The sequence below is a fragment of the Panthera onca genome, chromosome B2, assembly GCF_046562875.1.
Source record: "Panthera onca isolate mPanOnc1 chromosome B2, mPanOnc1 haplotype 2, whole genome shotgun sequence".
Lineage (NCBI taxonomy): Eukaryota > Metazoa > Chordata > Mammalia > Carnivora > Felidae > Panthera > Panthera onca.
Window position 1 is genome coordinate 39419889 of NC_138343.1, and position 19008 is coordinate 39438896.

The 19008-nt window shown below is 49.5% G+C and overlaps 1 long non-coding RNA gene across 2 annotated transcripts; it reads right to left on the bottom strand.

Annotated features, from left to right (window-relative positions):
• Nucleotides 1–14109: 14109 nt before the first annotated feature.
• LOC132666421 (uncharacterized) lies at nt 14110–15524 on the bottom strand. 2 transcript variants are annotated; one of them, XR_009604661.2, is made up of 4 exons: nt 15361–15524; nt 15117–15224; nt 14840–15032; nt 14110–14261 (listed from the first exon to the last, which is right to left on the bottom strand). It is a non-coding gene; the product is annotated as an uncharacterized LOC132666421 (long non-coding RNA). The 2 variants fall into 2 exon arrangements; XR_009604660.2 differs by lacking the exon at nt 14110–14261 and having other exon boundaries at nt 14468–15032; nt 15361–15522.
• Between the last annotated feature and the right edge of the window lie 3484 nt (nt 15525–19008).

Here is a 19008-nt window from a genome sequence, read left to right on the forward strand (position 1 = left end):
CGAAATTGATCTTCTGATTAAACCTATAGCTTATTAAGGCAATTGAATATGTAATTTTAACCCCCCTGAAAAAGAAATCTCCAGGTTCAGATGTTTCTACTTGAGAACTGTACTGAACTTTTAAAAAAGAATTAATACTAATTCTACACAATTTCTTCTGTAAAATAGAAGAATGAAGCCAGAATTATCCTTGATCTCAAAAACCAAAGACAGTAGAAAGAAAGAAACCTCATAAATATAGGTGCAAAAAAATCTTTTTTAGATGCAAAAAATCTTTTCAAAAATATGAACAAAATAGGATTCAGCAATATGTAAAAATAATTATATACCAGGACCAAGTGGAGTTTATTCAAGGGATGCAAATTTAATCCAATATTTGAAAATCAATCAGTATAATTCACCATATTAACAGAATAAAGAAAAAAAAATCATATGATTATATCAGTTGAGGCACAAAACCATTTGAAATTCAACATCCATTTATGATACTCTTAGAAAGGTAGAAATAGAGAGGAGCTTCCTCAAGATGATAAAGAATATCTATTAAAAAAAAAAAAAAAACCCTAGTGCTGACATACTTAATGGTAAAAGACTGTTTCTCCCTAAGCTCGGGAACAAGGCAAGAATGTCCATTCTTACCACTGCTATTCATATAGTATTGAAAGTTCTAGACAATGCAATAAGATAAGAAAAGGAAATAAAAGGCATACATATCAGAAAGGAAGAAACAAAATGTCCTTATTAGCAGATGACATGATGATCTATGTAAAAAAAAAAAAAAAGTCCCAATGAATCTACAAAAATAAAAAAAATTCTTGAACTAATAAGCAAATTCAGCAAGTCAAAGGATACAAAAATTAATTGTATTTCCATCTATTAGCAATAAACATATGGAAATCATAATTAACTATCCAACCCTATTTACAGTCACTCACAAAAGGTAAAACACTTTGATACAAATCTAGCAAAACCCGTGCAGCAATTGTATACTAAGAACTACAAATGAAAGAAGTCAAAGGACATCTAAATAAATGGAGTCTTCATGGATTGCAAGACTTACTATAATAAGAATGTCAGTTCCCCCCAAATTGATAGAGATTTAATGCAATTTCTATTAAAATCCTAGACAGATAGACAAGATTCTTCTAAAACGTATGTGGGAGGACAAAGGAACTAGAAGAGCTAAAACAACTCTGAAGAAGAACCGAGTGGGAGGAATCATTCTATCCAGTTTCAAAACTTAAATTATAGTGCTGTAGTAATCAAAACTGGGGGAGGGGGTATTGGTGGAGGGATCAATAGAAGAGAACAGAGAACCCAGAAATAGACCCACATGTGATTGCCAGCTGATTTTTTAATTGAAATATTAATTGAAATATATTTGACATATAACATTGTGTAAATTTAAGATGTGCAACACACTGATTTGATACATTTGTATATTGCAATATGATTGCCACGGTTGTGATAGCACCTCTATCACATCACAAAATTATCATTTCCTTTTTATGGTAGGAATAATTAAGGTCTAGTCTCTTCGTAAGTTTGATGATTATAATGCAGTATTGTTGTCTGTATACATTAGGTCTCCACGTAGTTGCAGGTATGTACCCTTAAACAACATATTCCCCCAGCCCCCCAGCCCCTATAACCACCATTTTATCCTTTTATGAGTTTGGCTTTTTTTAGATTCCACATATAAGTGATATACAGTACTTATCTTTATTTACCTGACTTATCTCACTTAGTATAATGTCTTCAAGACCCATCCATGTTGTCATAAATATCCAAATGATTTTTTTTTATTTGAGAAAGAGCAGGGGAGAGGAGCAGAGGGGGGAGGAGGGAGGGAGGGAGAATATTAAGCAGGCTCTATGCTCAGTGGAGCCCAATGAAGGTCTTGATCCCATGACCCTAGGATCATGACCTGAGCTGAAATCAAGAGTCAGATGCTCAACTGACTGAGCCACCCAGGTGCCCCTGTAAATAGCCAAATGATTTTTTAATGTTTATTTTTTTTAATGTTTATTTTCGAGACAGACAGTCAGAGTGCTAGCCAGAGAGGGGCAGAGAGAGAGGGAGACACAGAATCCAAAGCAGGCTTGAACCCACAAACTGTGAGATCATGACCCAAGCTGAAGTCACATGCGTAACCAACTGAGCCACCGAGGCATCCCTCGCCAAATGATTTTTGACAAACATACAAAGGCAATTCAATGAAGGAAGAATTCAATAAATGATGCTGGAACAATTGGCTATCTATAAACAAAAATCAAACAAGAAATTTGATTTAACCTCACACCTACAAAAACTCAGTCAAAATGGACCATAGGTTTGGGGCGCCTGGGTGGCTCAGTCGGTTAACCTTCCAACTTCAGCTCAGGTCATGATCTCATGGTTCAAGAGTTTGAGCCCCGCATCAGGCTTTCTGCTGTCAGTGCAGAGCCCACTTTGGATTCTCTGTCTTCCTCTCTCTCTGTCTTCTTCTCCCCTGTTCATTCTCTCTCTCTCTCTCTCTCTCTCTCTCTCTCTCTCTCTCAAAAATAAATCAGCATTTTTTAAAGGAATCAAAGAGAATCAAACTACTAATACATGCAACAACTTGGATGGATCTCAATGTTTTTTCTGAGTCAAAAGAAAAGGCAGTCTCAAAAGGCCACATACTGTATGATTCCATCTGTATAAAATTCTGGAAATGACAACATTACAGAGATGCAAAACATTAAGTGTCAGTGGTTGATTGTAGCAATGGTTTCAAGAACTCACACATGCGGGGCAAGGATACCCAAGGACCTCTCTGTACTATCTTTGAACTCTCTGTTAATCTATAATTATTTAAAAAGCTAAAAAGCCTCTTAGAAAAATAATTGTAGGAGTCATTTTGTGTCTGTCTTCTCTATTAAACTGGGAGCCCTTCACACCCAAGGCTTGAAAGGGAGGGGCAGGTTGGGGGTGGGCTTCCTCTTGACTCTCCACAGAGCCAAGTGCATGGCAGGCCCTTATTAAATGTTTGTTGAGGGTAATAATCCTGGTGTTCCGGGGACACAGCTCTGGGGTGTTCTGCAGCCAGACCTTTCCAGGTCTGGCTGGCCTCTGGGAAGGAATCTTTGTCCAGGGAAGAAAGGCACAGGAAGACGCCGCCCCGGGCTGGGAAGGAGGCTGGCGGCGGCAACCATATCCTAGCTCACTAGAGGGCAGCAGAGGATGGAGAACGGTTCCCAGCTCCCCGCTGAGGCTTGGCAGCGTCTCCTGGGAAGGGTACAGGCTCTGCCCAGCAGTCCTCTGCCCACCCAGACAGCTGCAGACGCAGCCCCAGGGCCTGTTAGAGAGCTCCAATGCCAAGCCAAAGGAGGGGTCTCCCGACCTTGGCATTAAAGATGGGTTAGGAGCACAGAGCGGGCTCAGGGTGGTCACCCCCTGCCTTCCCTTCTTTCGTGCCATCTGAGGTTCTGGAGCTCCCACTCCACTCGGAGCACCTTGATCTTCACCGTCAGGGACGAGGTTGCTCAATCAGCCTGAATCTCAGAAAGGAGACGGAGATCCCTGACCCCCTACCCCGCAGTCAGACAGCATGCAGGACAGAGTTGCACAGCTGTTCCTGAACTGGTCTCAACGTGCAGCCCATGGACCCATTTGAAATGGGCTTAGCAAGAGTTGGGAAGAGGACCTTGAAACATTTCCAGAGACGCACTTGGAAGCTTAGAGCACCCGCTAAAGACATCTCCTGGATGATGCTTTAGGGCCAAAAGGGAAGGAGAGCTTTCTAGGAGGGAGGCCAATACTTCGTGCTCTATGTGGGCAAAAGAGAACGTGAAACTAGGTACATCACTCTGCCTCTTACAAAGCTGTGTGTTTTGAAGCAAAGTATTTTGCCTCTCATGGCGCCAATTTCCTTATCTGTATAGCGAGGGAAATAGCAGTTCTCTCTCCAGGAGTTACTCTGATGGTTAGAGTAACTGAAGCGCCTCTCACCGGCACCTGGCACCTGGCACGGGATCACTAAGCCTGTTCCTGCGCCCCCTGCGGTCTCTGGTACGTTCTGCATTCCGTACCGACTCAGGCTGCAGTATCCTCCTTGGCCACCGGGAGGCGGTGCGGGACCACAGTGCCAGTTTGCGCACAACCGGATTCATTGTGGGCGAAAGAATTCCTCAGCCTGAAGTGCAGCGGCCTTGGAGCGTCGGAGAGACTAGGTCTTACCTTCCCGTGCCTGAGTTGCCCTCGCTCCGAGTCTCCACAGCCGGTAAAGGCCCAGGTAGGCAGAGCAAAGGCAGCTGGTGGGGTGGGGAATCAGGAAGTGAAAACGCCAAGATCCTCAGGCCGGGGGTCCTCGCCCCACAGCCTAGATTCCTGAGCTGGCCTATTTAGAGACCCCACCCACTGTCCCATTCTGGAACCTTCCTAAATGTATGGGTGGGAGAGACAGACTACCCTTCACGACATCTCCTGGGCCCCTTCTGGGACGGTCTTGCCTAAGCATGCCTGTTGGATATTTGCGACTGGGACACATTTAGAGATCTGGGTTAAGACACCCACTAACCTGGAAACCACGGGCAAGGTAGTTAAATTCTCTTTATCATTTTTTAAAACACAAATCAAGTTGTTTGGGTCCCTTTTTTAAAATTCTCCCGTGGCTCCCCAATCACACCTTGTATAGAATCCAGAAATCCCCACCATGACCTACAAAGCCAGACCTGACCTTCCATTTCACCTCCTTCCCCTCTCCTCTCCATCGGGCTGTACCCCAGGCACCGCCCACATCTCCACCACCGCCAGTTCCCTTTGCCTGGGGCTCTGTCCCTCCAGAAGTCCGCAGGGCTCATTCCCTTCCTTCATTCAGGCCTCTCCTCTTCCCCACGAAGGCTCTCTGCAATCCAGCTTAATCTTTCCTTCCCGGTACAGAGGGTTACCCTGCCTAACATCATATGATGTGTCTGAGTTTATCGGTTTACTGTCTTTCTGTCCCAGGAGAATGTAAGTGCCCAGACGGCCAGGCTCTTGGCATCCTGTTTCTCTGTTTCAGTAGGAGCTCACTAAATATTTGTTGAATAAATTCACGACTTCATGAATTAATCTACAAAGTGTGGAAGCTCAGGAGGAATCGTGGTGACAGCCCATGTAATTCAATGTATTGTCCACCTGTTTTGTGTCTACTGTACAGGTTTTTAGGCATCATCGTTGTTGTTATTGTCATAAAGAGAATGGGGTGGGAAATAAATCTGATCTGGGCTCAAAATGCAGACCCTAAGGCTCCGTCTATCCTCTTCCCAGCTCTCTTCCCATTCCTGGAGTGGCGGGGAGCCATCGTGCCAGCGGAGAGCAAAGCGCTCTGGGCGCTTCAGAGGTTCGAAGGGGAAGCGGGAGGTCTCTGCCCTGTCCCCGGCCTTTCTGCCCTCTAGCCCTGAAGTCTCAAAGATGCAAGGGAGAGGTCAGAGATGCCCCTCCCCTTTTCTCCCCTCCATCCCGGGCTGTCGCACACTCGTGCCTCTTCCCCGGAGAGCCGGGACGCCCGGAATTCGTGCCTCGGTTCCGGCCCAGGGCGGCCCGAGCCTCCGGAGATTCCCGGCTAGGGTCACAGGATATGCGCGGGGAAACCCGGGCCCGGAGCACCGCGCTCTCCCGCCGGCGGGCAGAAGGCGAAGAGCAGAAGGGGCCCGAGCGCGGCGGTAGTAGGTGCTGGCGAGACCCGGGGGACAAACCGCGTGGGGGAGAGGACGCGGGCTGGCCGGCGTGGCACGGCAGGAGGACAGCGGAGAGCAGCCGGCTCCGGAACGTTCGACTGCGAGCTCCGGCGGTTGTGCGCGCGAGTAACAAGTGTGCAATTACGTGTGCAACTGGCGTGTGCGCGTGGGCACTTGCATGCTCCCGAGGAGGCTGGGTGCACGGAGCTTCAGTGTTCACACAAAGAGCGTTTAGACGAGGAACATTTAAAGGCGGAGGTGGGGGGGGGGGGCAGGGAAAGGTGTCGGGAGCCTGGGGAGCAGGGTGGGGGGATTAAAGGCACGATCTCGGCCCGGTTCCGGGAGCCACGGCTCGGCGAAGGGACCCGCTGGGGGGAGAAACGCGCGGAGGGTGATTGCCTGGGCCAGCTTCTCGCCTATTCTCCGCAGAACTTTTTCCCCCCTCCCTCGTCCCTCACTCTGCCTCTCTCGGGGCGGTCTCCAGGGACTGTCTCTCACATCCATTCTCCTTTCCTCCTTGATTTATGCTGCAGAGTGGAACGACCTTCCCTGACCTCATTTTCATGACGGCGCGAGCACACCCGGAGCCGGCTACGCACATTCCGGAGCAGGCGCGCGCCGACACACACTCACACTCGCGCGCGCGCGCGCACACACACACACACACACACACACACACACACACGAGACCTGGGCTGCTGGACCTTGCCCATGCTCGAGTTCACACCAGCTCCGCCACTGTTCTGGGCACGGCCAGGGCCGTGGACGCTCAAAGAATAGATTCTCATTAGCATCTTGCTTTGAATATCATTTGCATTTTATTCATTTCATGTCAAAACGCTCAGAACTCTCCCCAGCCCGCACCTCTCCCCAGAGCTTGAAGTCGCGGGCCTCCAGCTCCAGCCCCTTCCCTGTGGGCCGCCCACTTGCCGGCCGCGGCCCCCCCCCCCCCCCCGCTTCCTCGCGTGGCCAGAGCATCACAAGCACCCACAGCCCCCACGAGAGGGGCTAACCTCTCCTGAGCCCTTGGCAAGTGTCAGGCCCTGCGCTAAGGGTTTACGTGAATGATCTCAGTCCTTACAACAACGCAAAGAGCTAAGCACTACCTTATACCCATTTGAGAATCAAGGAAACTGAGGCACAGAGACGACTTGCTCAAGGTCATGGAACTAAAATCGGAGGAAGCGGAACTGAAATCGGAGGCGGCCGGACGCCAAAGCCGGAAAGCTTAACCGCTTCGCCGCCCCGCCTGGCGCAAGGTCAAAGCTAAGGTAACTGCGACAGGAGAAAGTATGTTTTCCTACGTGGAGGAAAGTCATTCTCCGCCCCACCGCGACCCTTCGCCCACCCCGGGCAGGGGGTGGGGGAGGACCCGGGCTCTTTCCCCCGGCGACGGCTCGCAGCGCCCTCTTGTCTGGCCGCCCCTGGTCCTGACCCCTTCCCAGCTAGGGCCCGGCCGAGTCCGGCCGCCGTGCTCTCGAGGTCGTCTGTCGGCGCGGGCTAGTTAAGAAAAATAAACAACGTTCCAAATGGAGGCGATTCCTTTCAACCCAAGCCCCGCCGCCTGCCAGAGAAATGCAAACAGCGGGGGACGGCCCGAGTCCGCCCCGGCCCCCGCGCCCGAGCTGCGGGTGGGAGGGCCGGGCCTCGGTAACCCGAGCCGCCGCGCCGGCTCCCCGCGCGCTGCCCTCCGCCTGCCCCTTCGCCCCTGACCCCGCCGGCGGCGCGCCCGGCCCGCGCCCGCCTTCTCCGGCGCCCCCCCACCGGGCCGGGCCCCCGCCCCAGAGCGCCACCCGGGGAGCCCCAGCCGAATCCCGTGCCCTCGAGGCCACATGGCTCCTGTCGGCATCGCTCCCCTGCGGCTGCCGCGCGCCAGGCCTCAGTCCTGGGATCGTGAAACACCGAGACAAAAATGGCAAAGGAGTGTCAGAAACCCGCCTGGCAAACTACCGCCTAGTGAGTGGATCGGGGGTGGGGGACTTCCAGATGTGTCCCCTTTCCATCCTGCGGTGCGCGGCCGGGGAAGCTAGGGGCGCCGCAGCACAGTAAGGCCACCGCGGGCCCGACGAAGCCGAGGGGTTAGGAATGCTGGGGCTCGGGGTGCTCTCTCCGGACCAACCAGGTGAGCATCGCTTCTCTCCCGAGGCCTCATCCTCCCCAGGTCTTCTGCGGCCGGGAAACCCTGCGTCCCGGGCCACCAGGGGGAGCCGACGGGCGAGGGAGGATGACCTCGCACGCGTCCAAACCTCACTTCGAGGATATACAGCTGGGTGTGCGGTCCACGCAGGACGCGACAGCGCCAACCTCCTTTTTATTGCTGCGCAAATGACTCTGGGGAGTCGCCTTGTGCGTGCAAACAGTGCCCTGCCCCGGGCGCGGGGATCGGAGAGACACGGGCCCTGTAGCCTCTCCAGCTGGAGGAGGGGTCGCTGCGTCCTGTGGCCCGGCGGCTTCGCCGGTCAGAGCGGCCCAAGGACTCGCCCGGGCCACGCCGCTTGCTGGCCACCATTCTAGGGGACTGGAGCTTCGGGACTGGAGTGCTGGGGAGGGGCGGTGGCGCACCCGCTTCCTCCGAAATCCTTCATTGCAAAGCTGGGCGGTGCCGAGAGCGGCCGGGAATGCCCCGAGTAACGCTTTCCATCAGGTCCGTGAGAGTCGGGGACAAGCGAAGACCGGGACCCCAATGGCCTCCAGCCCCCTTTCTCGGGAGAGGCGTGTCTGTTGGTCTGTCTTCAGTGCGTCCCTGCCTCCTCTTTTCGGCTCCAACTAGTGACTGCGTGGGAGCCGAGCGCTCTCCGGGGAGCGGTGCTCACACGCCGCGCACGCGCGCGCGCGCGCGCACACACACACTCGGCCACACTTGCCAGTCGGTGTCCTGGGTGTCCTGGGTCCCTGGGCGCCGCTGCGCCCGCAGCTCCTAGGCTGCCACGGCTCAAACACCTCTGGAGCTCCTGACCTTAACTTTACCCCAAGTCTCTCGACCTGAACAGCAATCAATACAACCTAAGAGTGCGGGACCTCTCGCTTGCCTCCACCTCCCTCCCCATACACACACGTATACACCAAATCAGAGATTTCCTTTCTCGAACTTTCCTGAAGGGGCGAGATATAAAACCAAGAAAAGTCCCCTTTCCTTGAGGATTTCCTATCTGAGCTCCAAAATGGCTATTTATCTCCCATTGTAGTAAAAAGAGGAAAAAAGTTTGCTTAGAGTTGGGGGAGAGGTGGGTGGAAAGTGAACAGCACCACCGCCATCTCTCCCCAGCTCCGTAATTCGGTTCCTTTCCACCAGCTGAAATCAAACAATTCTGCCAAGAAGGAATCCGTTCCTTTGAGGTCCTTCAAAAAGGCCCACTTTGGAGATAGATGGGCGATAAATCCGCGCTGCCCGAAACCCCCCAACCCCAATCATTGCCCCTAGACCCTGCAGCGCAGACCTGACCCGAAAGAGTCCGCCCCCACCCCCACCCCCGAGGGAGCGGGTTTGAAAGCCCAGCTCCTGGTTCCTGGGGCTGCATTTGACAGGTCAGCCCCTCGCTCTCTTCTGTCCGGTCCCTCTCGTCCACCCCACCCAGATCCTCGCGTGGGACTCCGACACCTATCCTGGGGCGAAGACGCGGCTGACAGTTTAATTGCAATGTAGGCCGATGGGGGGGAAAGGGACCGTGTCTCTTTAACGGGCCCTGCAGACAAAGCGTCTCCCCTCGGAGCGAGCGGAGTCGGGCGCAGCCGCGCGCAGACCTGTCAGCGCGTCTCCCGCGCTTGGGAGAGAGTTTGCAAAGTCATAATTATATCTCTTAACCTGTCTTGCTCTCTGCAGAAGAAGGTCCCATTATATTGAAATGAGATTATTAGCCATCAAATACTTTCTTTCTCGGGAGTTGTTTTTTTTTTTCTTTTTTTTTTTTTTTTTTTTAAATTCAAATACCTTAACGACTTGGCAATTGCATTTTGATCAGATTTAGTTGGCGCCCCGGCCCGGTGCGGGAGCCGGGGCGGGAAGGCAGATGGTTGGGGAGGGAGGAGGGGGTGCCAAAAGAGTTTGCAAAGAGAAGCAACCCCTCTTTTATCCTTCTCTTAGGTCTCAGTTATCCGATGGGGACCTGTCGGTCTGGGGAGGGAGTGTGAGGTGAGGGAGGATGGGGCAAGGTGGGGGGATGTCTTCTATTTCTTCCTGGCTGTCTGCTTAAGCCACTCTGAAACCGGAAAATGAGTTTCAAATGGGGCCGGTGTGGATCTTGGGGGAGGGACCTGGCTAAGTAAGTATGAGGGCTGCAGGAATAAGGGTGGATCTGGGGCACCAGGTAAGGACCGAGACTGGAGCTGGCGGGTCGTCGGGGCTTAGCTGTTTCCGCTCAGGTTGGCTCAAGGCTCCCGCCAGGTTCCTAGTAGATGGAATTTCAGTATGTAATGAATGGGTTTTGCTCTACGCCCAAGGTCTGTCTGGTTTTACCGAAGATTGTGAGCCCCTTGAGGGGGAAGCCCATCTTGTTTCCAGACTCTGGAACCTCCGGCCCGTACTGCCAGAAGAGCCCTTCCCCCCGCCCCCAATCCTCGCCCTGGACTGGGGGGTGGGGAGGGTGGGAGGAGGCTGTGAGGTGGAAGATTTTTCCAGACTCTAATTGTAAAGCCCCTCACTTTGACTTCCCCTGGGTGGGGGGAGCAGCCAGGCTTCTGTTTTCCTTGGCTTCAGCCCAGACTCAAGGAAAATATAGGGAGCAAGACAACTCACCAGTCCCACCTCCCCCACTTACACACACTCTCATGCTTCACATACAATCCTGGTGGGTCCAGTCGTACACCTAGATCCGCTCCATCACCTTCCAGATGAACATCCATCTTCAGGTACTCAAAAGGCAAAATGGGATCCAACGTCCAGAAACTTGGCTTCTAGACCAGGCTAGAACCATGCCACCTTGGACCAGGCAGCCTTTGTCTCTGAGACTCAGTTTCTCCCTGTGCATAAGGGAAGTCTTGGACTTGGGATCTGTACGGTCCCTTCCATCTCTGACATTACTTTCCTATAAAGAAGGTTCTCATAGAGTGGTCATCTAGAAGATTCCAGAGAGGCTGTACCACTCTACACCCCTCATCTCTTCAGAAAAGCAGCCCAGAGTCGGGGAAAGAAATATGGCTCTAAAAAGTCTCCAGATACAAAGACTTTGGGGAAATTTCAGTGTCTACTGAAGCTGAAGCATAGCTGTGAGTCAGCAGTTCCATGGGTAGGCGTTTCCCCAATGCCTATCATGTTCCCCAAAAGGCATATACAGTAATGTTCACAGCAGCACTCCTCACAATAGCCCCAAACTGGGAACTACCAAGTCCATTGTCAATAGCATGGATGAACCAACCGGTATAGGCACACAACAGAATACTACAGAGAAAACTATGGCTACACAACAACAGGGATGATTCTCACAGACAATGGTAGGCTAAAGAAACCAGACACAAAGGAGTTCACACTCCAAGTTTCCATTTATTAAGAGTTCAATAGGAGGCAAAAGGAATCTATGCTATGAGAAGGCAAGATGGTAGTTACTTCAAGAGAAGATGAGGGGAAGGGAGTATGAGAGAAGCTTCTGGGCTGATGGTGATCTGGATCTTGATCAGGCCAGACGAGTGTGTTCAGTTTGTGAACTTTCGCTGCGATGTGCACCTATGCTAAATGCATTTTGTGAATATGTATTTAAGCCTCAAATGGAGATTTTCTTCTCAATCCTCAGCCTCATCCACACACCCTCATGTTCTAATGCCTCAAACTCTGTAACAGCAGGAAGTCAAACATTAATGTCGTACTGGACCCTCCTGCCCTGTGCTGAGCACTGTGGAGCATCCACAAAGGTATTTTAGTCCCTGCCCTCAAAGGGCTTTCAGTCCAGTCTGGAGGCAGATGAACATATAGGAAACAACTGAGGAACTATCTAGTGGTATAGAATGAGTAGTTTATAATCATGTGAGCTGAATAGCCCGGATTCGAATTCCCAGTCCACCACTTACCAGCTGTGTGACCTTGGACAAGTGACTTGACCTCTCTGGGCCCTGGTATCTGAAATGGAGAAGACCATACGTCTACTTGCTCACAAGGCTGTTGGTGATGCTTACATCAGATACTACGTGCAACAGCATGGAGTAGGTGCTCTGGAAACGTTGGACACTTCTGTCACCTGGCTCAGAGTTCAGAGAAGAGGGGTGAGTGTAAGTTGGAGAGGAAAGGCTGGCCAAGGAACAGACAACTTGAGCTGTGGAGAGGCTGATGGAGGGGGGCTTTAGAAAGATGATCTGAAGCAGAGGTTCTCAACCAGAGACAATTTTGCCCTCCAGAAGCCATTTAGCATTGTCTGAAGATATTTTGGGTTATCACAACTCAGAGTGCGGGAGCACCCGGGCACCTAGTAGCTAGAGGTCAGGGATGGTGCTAAGCACCCTATAATGTGCAGGGCAGTCCCCACAACAAAGAATTGTCTGGTGCAAAATGTCAGTGGTGCCAAGGTTGAGAATTCTTGATCTAGAGGATAAAGAGGATTTGGTGGCAAAGGGCAGGCACTCCGGGGGGGGGGGGGGGCGGGAAGGGTGTGTTCTGGAAAACCAGAGGGCAGATAGATGGCACTGGGGAGTGCCCAGAGGCACACCCATTCTGGTCGTCATCCCTCAGGCTGCAAGTTCCTCATTCACCTTCCTGATTTCCGAACTTGCTGGGGGTCTAGAAGGCTCATGCTGGACTTGGTCTCTCTGATGATCTCAGGAGAGACTTCGATAAAGCAAAGCAGAGTCCTCAGAGATTTGCAAGGCCACAGGTATCACATCTGCACTAGAACCCAACTGGAGGAAATCTCTAGGGTCTAAGGGACTCATGGGGAAGGACTTGTCCACCGCCATGCAATGCACCTGAGAAGGCTGAAGCTCCACCCTAGAGCTCTATCATTGACATATAGCAAGTTAGGGAAGAAGGGATCGCAGATGTTGACTAAACAACCTGAAAGAGAAAAAAAACGACATTTTTTCAAAGTCAAAAGTAAGTTGGGCATTGAACTTTGGAAGTTCCCAAGAGAACTGTGTGAGTCTCTAGGGGTAACTATAATTCCAGGCCCTGGAACAATGCTTCATAATCATAGGGCTCTGGAAAAGAGGAAATTGACATCGATTAATCAAAAAATGTCCTGCCTGGGGCGCCTGGGTTGCTCAGTCGGTTGAGCATCCGGCTTCGGCTCAGGTCATGATCTCACAGTTTGTGGAGTTCGAGCCCCTCATGGGGCTCTGTGCTGACAGCTCAGAGCCTGGAGCCTGCTTCGAATTATGTGTCTCCCTCTCTCTCTGCTCCTCTCCCACTCATGCTCTGTCTCTCTCTCTCTCCTTCAAAAATAAATAAAAACATCAAAAAAAAATTTTAATGTCCTGCTTGAAACAATTTCTTTATTCCAGGCACTGTTCTAAACACTAGGGATACAGCATGGCTTTAGATCAGGCCAAGATAATGGGTGTCCACTTCAACATTTCTATTCAGCGTTGCATTGGACGTCTTAGCCATGGCAATGAGGCAAGAAAAAGAAATGAAAGGCTTAAAGATTGGGAAGGGAAAAGGCAAAATATTCTTATTCATAGATGACATGAAGTTATACATAGAAAATCCCACAGAATCACAAGCTACTAGAATTAATAGGTGTATCTAGCCAAGTCACTGAATGCAAGTGATATACTCAGATAAATTACAGTTTTTTATACCAGCAACAAAAAAATAGAAAATCAAATCATAAAAAGCAATGCAATAATAGGTGGGTGATACCTAAAGGGTATGTGGTTTCTTTACAAGGTGATAGAATGCTCTAAAATTTATTATGATGAGGATTACACATATCTGTGAATATACTACCATTGAATTGCACACTTTAAATGGACAAATTGTATAGTATGTGAATTACATCTCAGTAAAGCTGTTCTTTTAGAAAAAAAGACAAAAGTAGGTATTGCAGAGGCTCTCCTTCTTACACTACCCATCACCAGTACTTAGAAAAATTCCTTAGGGGTGCCTGGGTGGTTCATTCGGTTAAGCATCTGATGTCGGATCAGGTCATGATGTCATGGTTCCTGAGTTCCAACCCACAGCGGCTCTCTGCTGTCAGTGCAGAGAGCCTTCCTCAAATTCTCTGTACCCACCCCTGCTCTCTCTGCCCCTCCCCTGCTTGCATGCTCTCTCTCTCTCTCAAAAATAAATAAAAACATTTTAAAAATCCTTATAAAAAATACAATTTATAAAAAACAAAAAACAAAAAAAATTTTTTTTAAATTAAAAAAATACAATTTACAACAGCAGCAAAACCCTTCCAATGCCCAGGAACAAATCTAACGAAAAATGTGCAAGACTCCTACACTGAAACTGTAAGACATTATGGAGAGAATTTAAGGTCTTAAATAAGTGGAGAGATATACCATGTTCACGAATGGGAAGACTCATATTTTAATGATACCACCTCTCACCAAACAGATATATAGATTCAATACAATTCCAGTCAAAATTCCACCAGGTTGATGGTTTATTGAAACTGAACTCAGGTAGTTCAGTCCATGGCCCACTGGAACTGGACACTAGAGGAAAAAAAAAATCCAAATGTCACAGTGTACCCTGTGCCCAGGGTTATGGGCAGCCATAACTGAAAAATCATTAACACCCTCAATTATAAGACCAGGACCCTGGAAAACCCAACTGGGAGTAGAATGAGAAGATAAAATATATTCTCAATTCAAACAGACGATTACCATGCTTTCAGTAGACACAAGAGAAAGAACCATAATTGACTAAATACATTTTTATTTAAATAAGAATGGTAGAGAGGACTGGCATTTGTCACCCTGCACAAGTAATATCATTGGGGATGTGGCTTCCTGGCTGGGGAGATGGCTCCCTTCCCAGGGGACATAGTGTGCAGTGAGTCCCTTGGCAAGGACTTGGCGAGTGGGGCAAGAAATCCCTGGGGCCACACGCCCATGGGTATCAGCTTGCGTGACTTGCCTTTGCAAGAAATTCTTGACCCACCCCAAGATAGCAGCTGGGCCTTGGCCTTGGTCTTGGCCTTGGGCTCTGGAGAACTCTGGGAGAGTTGAGGCCTGAAGATAACCACCGGAGGAGACTGCTGCTTCCTCCCTACTGACAATTTAGGGAGTACCTGAGAGGTTGGGCGGGAAACTGGAGAGGGCCGGGGGTGTAGCACTGCCTTGGTCCTCACGCTGCACCCACAGAGGCAGGGCTCAGAGACATGGGGCACAGAGAAGCAGAGCTTGGTCCCCGATGAGTTAGAGGGCAGAGACTGAGGGCTTCCCTCTGCCTCCCACCTTGATCCCTTGGGGCTCCTGGCTTTCCTAAAGGAGGGGAAATTCAGATCAGTTGAAAAGAGAAATAAAGAAAATGCCACGACAACCTCCCTGTCCCAATGCAATACTCACCCTGCCTCTTTCCGAAGGAAGTTGTCTTCCTCCAGGAGCAAGGACTTAGACATGGATTTTACAAAAGGATGTCTCTTCATTTTCTCTAAAATGAAGAGAAATTGGGAGCTGGGGTGGGAGGGAGTGAAATATCAGTGAGTCAGAGGAGTTTTCTGGGAAGGGAGAGGAGGGTAAAGGACAAGGAGGAGAGGATTCAGCCTGGGAGATTAGAACATCCCACAAAACCCTCTCTCCCAACACACACCTCTAGTAGGGGAATTGGTCAGACTGACTCTTTTATACAGTCTGGGCTGGAAACTGAAATGTGAGAGAGGGGACAAGAGGAAAGATGTAATTGAAGACAAGGGGGAGTTCTCTTTTCCACCTCTTGCAGTGTCTTTTTGAATCCATGGAAGTCCACTTAATACACATCACTGAAGGCGCCTGTCCCTACTATGATGTCACAGATGGGTTGTAGCTAGTCAATCCCAAAGACCCCCATGTTGAGTCGCTGAGTTGTGGACCTCTCCATGGAGCCTAGAAGGCCCTGCCTGCCTCTTCCTTTGGTAGTACACTAACAGCATCAGTTCTGGGAACATGTCAGGCTTTTTCATCACTCCAGTTACCATGTGCCCAGAACTGTAGGACCTGTCATGGAGAATACAGCACTCTTCCTGACCTCACAGAGCCTGCAGCCTAGCTGGGGAGAAGCACACACAGGACACCATGTGAATACCACTGGCGATTACCCCCCATCTGCTGGATTGAATGTGTTGACACCAAGAACTAATACGGTCCACTCCACAGGCTGGTTGGTCCAGAAAGCTTTCTGCTGGCGGAGGAAGAGTGGAGTTGGGCTTAAGAATGCATGAGTTTGGGTCAAGGAACCAGGAAAGAGTAGCTGGAACAAATGTAAAGTAGGATCAGGAATCAGAAGACCACTTGGCTGGGGTAAGGGATTCACATTTGAGAGAACCAGGCAAAAAGAGGGCTGGAAAAGCAGTGGGAGGGTCTTAGGTTCCAAGGAGAGAGAATTTATGGCTTACTGAGGGTAATGGAAAGCCCCTGGAGATGAGCTAGAGAATTATATCAGCCAGGGTCCCCACAGGAAAGAGACGACACATTCAAGTTTGAAGAATTGAAAGAAAATTTGATGAAGGGTGTATTAGGTTTCCTAGAGCTTCTGTAACAAATTACCACAAGCTGGGTGGCTGAAACAGCAGACATTTACTTCTCTCCCAGTTCTGGAAGCTAGAGGTCTGAACTTAAGGTGTCGACAAGTTTAGTTCCTTCTGGATGCTCTAAGAGAAAACTGTCCCATACCTCCCTCCTAGCTTCTGGTGGTTGCCTGTAATCCTTGGTGTTCCCTGGCTTGTAGTTGAATCATTCCAACCTCTGCCTGTATCACAATATGGCCGTCTTCCTTGTGTCTTCACATGGCCTTCTTAGAAGGGCATCAGTTAGGGCCTACCCCAAATCAGTATGACCTCATCTTGACTAGTTACATCTGCAAAAACCCTCCTTCCAAACAAGGTCATGTTCTGAGATTCTAGATGGACATGAATTTAGGAGGAAGAAACTACTCAACCAACACAAAGGGACTATAACATACAAAGGCATATATGGACAGATCAGGGGAAACCCCAAGGGATAGTGCAGTGGCTGGGGCTATAAAAGCAGAGAGATGTAACCACTTCTTAAAGAAAAAAGGAAGAATCAATTAGAAGAACCAGGAGGAGAATCAGAGAAGACTACCTGGAGAGGAGCTGTGCCCTTTGGTGAAGCCCAGATCAACCCTCTGCAGAAAGAACCAGGGAGACAGGTGCTCTACCCTCACTCTACTCCCTCCCTTGGACCTTCAGTCAGGTTTCCCCTCCAACATGAAACCAAACCAGGGCATGAAGGCCATTCATGCAGCCCATACAGACCATCCACCCAAGGTGGCCAAACATGGGTTCTAGAGAGGCAAATGGAAGATGGCCAGTATGTGGCATAATGCCAGTAAGGGATTGACAGCAAGACACATTGAGAGAAGGCAGATGAAGACCCAGGAGAGAATAAAGGTCTGGACAGGGACTGTGGGGTGACAGTGTCTCCCCAGCCCTCACATATGGTATTCTTTAACATTTTTTTTAATGTTTATTTATTTTTGAGAGAGTGAGAGACTGAGTGCGAGAGGGGGAGGGGCAGAGAGAGAGAGGGAGACACAGAATCCAAAGCAGGCTCCAGGCTCTGTACTGTCATCACAGAGCCCAATGTGAGGCTCGAACTCAAGAACTGCGAGATTATAACCTGAGCTGAAGTCAGACGCTTAACTGACTAAGCCACCCAGGCGCCCCACATCTGGTCTTCTTTAGACATCAGTCATGTGGCTGAGTTTGAAGCACACATTTGTGTCAGGACAGGAAACCTCGGGAGTAGAAGAATGGATCCCAGACACTGGGAAAGGAAGCATGATGGGGTGACTTAAAGCATCTGAGTCCACAAGCCGGCCTGGGACCAAATTTAATCATAGTCACATTTGTTGGCCGACTCAGTTTTTGAAACTTGAATTTGAATACCTTTTGGTGGAGCCTTTGGTCCCTTTGCCCTCAGCCTGAACCTTTTCCCATTGTCCCCTTCGGTTCACACTTAACTCATGTCCATTACCTGCCTAGCCCCTGGAAGCATTTGAGTGTTCAAGCATTGAGTGTTCAAGTATCTACTTGAAGACAGAGTGGAGAGAAGAAAAAGACTAGCCTTTGGGACAAAGTTCCCCATTGCTATGCATTCCCTTGCCCCACATAAGACAGAATCATGGGGGTAGGGGAAGGGATAGCCCCCCCCCCCCCCCCCCCCCCCGCCGAACATCGAACATCGGAAAAGGCCAGGTGAGGGAATGGCCCAAGTGAAGGGCTAGTGAAAAGGCTTTCCTTAAATGGAAGGGTTTCCTGGGAAGCCCTTAGCTTTTGTTTCAGATACTTCTTGTCTGTTAGGGGACTTGGACAAATTCTCTAACACCTCTGAGTCTCAGTTTCCTTTTCTATGAATAATCATGCCCATCTCATAGGGTCGCTGCAAGGATAAGATGAGAAAAGTGTCATTTCCAACTATAAAATCAAGGACCATGGAAGTTATTACCTGCTTGCTATCTGCACTTCCTCATATCCCATTCTCCAATTCATACTGATCGTTCCACCAAAACTGAGCCAGTCAAGGTCACCAGTGACCTCCACCTGCCCTGGTTTTCATCCTACCTCCTTTTCAGTCTCTCTTGCAGGATCTTCTTCCTCTTCCTGACCTCTTTTAGAGTCAGTTTCTAAGTCAGTCCCCAGTTTCTCAGGACTCCATCCTTGGGACACCCCTGCCCACGATCTACACTCATACCCTTAGTGATTATAGTAGTTTCCTGGGACTGCTATAACAAAGTACCACAAACTGGGTAGCTTAACACAAAAGAAATGTATTTTTGAGCAGTTCCGGAGGCCAGAAGCCTAATATCAAGGCACATGCTCCCTCCAAAGGCTCAAGGGAAGCATCTGTCCCTGCTTATCCTAGCTTCTGGTGATTGCCTGAAATCCTTGGTTTCAGCAGCGTAATTCTTATCTCTGCCTCCATGTTCACATGGCTGTCTTCCTCTACATGTGTCTGTGTCCAAATCTTCCTCATCTTAAAAGGATACTAGTCATTGGATTAGAGCCCATCCTAATGCAAAATGATCTTAAGTTGATTAAACCTGCAAAAACTCTATTTCCAAATAAGATCACATCCACAGCTCATAATAGATATAAAGTTTAAAGGGATGCTACTCAACCCAGTACAATGGTCTCATGTGGTCTCATCATTTTGAATATGATCTATACATTCTTGATTCCCTAGTGCATATATCCAGCCCACACTTGGTTTCTATTTTCCTGCCTCATATCTCCTGCCC